Genomic DNA, 2500 nt, shown 5'->3' with positions numbered 1-2500 from the left:
CTAACACTCCAGTTGGCCACGCCCACCGGGCTCCAGTTGGCCACGCCCACCAGAATCCAGGCATTACAACGGAACCATATCCCAGCATGCCTTGCAGTATCCACTTGTGTCCAGGGATGTTGATTTACGCCACCGACCATGTAGCCGTGGCAACCCACACTAAACGTTTTCCACATGTAGAGCGTCCTTGCCTGCGTGTCTCTCTCTCTCTCTCTCTCTCTCTCTCTCTCTCTCTCTCTCTCTCTCTGTCTCTCTGTCTCCCTCCCTCCGTCTGTCTGTCCTGTCTGTCTGTCTGTCTGTCTGTCTGTCTGTCTGTCTGTCTGTCTGTCTGTCTGTCTGTCTGTCTGTCTGTCTGTCTGTCTGATGTGAACGTGCGTCTGTCTCTTTGTGGTCAGATGGTAAACATATGGCTTTAGAGTTAAAATACATGAGACGCTCCATGTGTTGTTGTTAAAACAACAATCTGAACTCTGACCTTTAACCTGTCCCTCTCTATCCTGTGGAGAAGAGCAGTATAACCAAGACTCTCCTCTCCCCTCCTCTCCTCTCTTCTCTTCTCTTCCTCTTCTCTTCCTCTTCTCTTCCTCTCCTCTCCTCTCTTTTCCTCTCCTTCTCTTCTATTCTATATTCTCTTTCTCTTCTCTTCTCTTCTCTTCTCTTCTCTTCTCTTCTCTTCCTCTCCTCTCCAGTTTAGCAGTATAAGACTGGCTGTACTGGACAGCTCTCAGTTATAACGAGTAGAATGGCTCAGGTTATGCCAAGCTAAGCTAGGCTAGGCTGGGGGGAGAGAGAGTTAGAGAGAGAGAGAGATACTTCGAGGAAAAGAGTGATCCTCCTCCACATGAGAGATTTAATACTACTGCTTCATTTTTTTGTTTCATTTTTATTTCACGTGTCACACACTTGACACGTGTATGTGTGTGTGTGTGTGTGTGTGTGTGTGGTGTGTGTGTGTGTGTGTGTGTGTATCAACAATACATTGTCAAAGCAGTTCAATAATTCAAGAAAAAAAAGCAATATAAACTTGAAAATATATCAGGACATTTTTTCAACCAAAATCTTCTCCAGAAGAAGAGAAGAATCTGCCGTACCTCTTGGTCGAGCGTTCTAAAGGGACTACAGATCAGGGACCTGTACCTTTAACGTTGGTTATTAATAATGCAGCGTCTTTGTAACGTGTTTGAAGGTATTGCTAATAAAGTTGAGCGGCCCTGTGGAGCCGTCTGGTTAACGGCTCTCAGGGCGGACGCCCATTAAGGTGGAGACGCAGTTCCTGTCGGCCAGATGGCCGTAAAGTACCTGTTACCTGGAGAGGAGACAAGGTGATCATTACACACACACACACACACACCACAGTATACACAATCTATACACACGCACCCACACTATACACAATATATACACACGCACACACACACACACACACACACACACGATACACAATATATACACAACACACACGATACACAATATATACACACACACACGATACACAATATATACACACGCACACACACACACACGATACACAATATATACACACGCACACACACACACACACACACACACACACGATACACAATATATACACACGCACACACACACATATACACACATATTATACACAATATATACACACACACACGCAAACACACACATACACACACTCACACAACCACACACACACACAACTACACACTATACACAATATATATATACACACACACACACACATACACACACACACAAACACACAATATACACACTACATTACCTGGACAGTTACAAGGGGATCATTGCACATACACACCGACGATATACACACTAAACCCACACACTCACATGCACACACACACACACACAATATACATACACACACACACACTGTCACACACGCACACACAAACACGCACACAATATATTAACACACAACATTAGAAGTGAACACACAGCATATACACACACTATATAAACACTTCACATACACACACAACTTACAGAAATGTTAAACAATCTCTCCTTCCCCCTCCTCTCCTCTCCCCCTCTCCTCCTCTCCCCCTCTCCTCTCCTCCTCTCCCCCTCTCCTCTCCTCCTCCCCCTCTCCTCCTCTCCCCCTCTCCTCTCCTCCTCTCCCCTCTCCTCCTCTCCCCCTCTCCTCCTCTCCCCCTCTCCTCTTCTCTCCCCCTCTCCCCCTCTCCCCCCTCCCCCTCTCCTCCTCTCCTCCTCTCCCCTCTCATCCTCCCCTCTCCTCTCCCCCTCTCCCTCCTCTCCCCCTCTCCTCTCCTCCTCTCCTCCTCTCCTCCTCTCCCCTCTCCTCCTCTCTCCCCCTCTCCTCTCCTCCTCTCCCCCTCTCCTCCTCTCCCCCTCTCCCTCTCCTCCTCTCCCCCTCCTCCTCTCTCCCTCTCTCCCCTCTCCTCCCCTCTCCCTCTCCTCCTCCTCCTCTCCCCTCTCCTCCTCTCCCTCTCCTCCTCTCCCCCCCTCTCCTCCTCTCCCCCTCTCC

This window comes from Gadus macrocephalus, chromosome 2 (genome assembly GCF_031168955.1).
Source record: "Gadus macrocephalus chromosome 2, ASM3116895v1".
NCBI classification, from domain to species: Eukaryota; Metazoa; Chordata; class Actinopteri; order Gadiformes; family Gadidae; genus Gadus; species Gadus macrocephalus.
The sequence above is the reverse complement of the archived record's forward strand: the minus strand, read 5'-3'. Positions refer to the sequence as shown.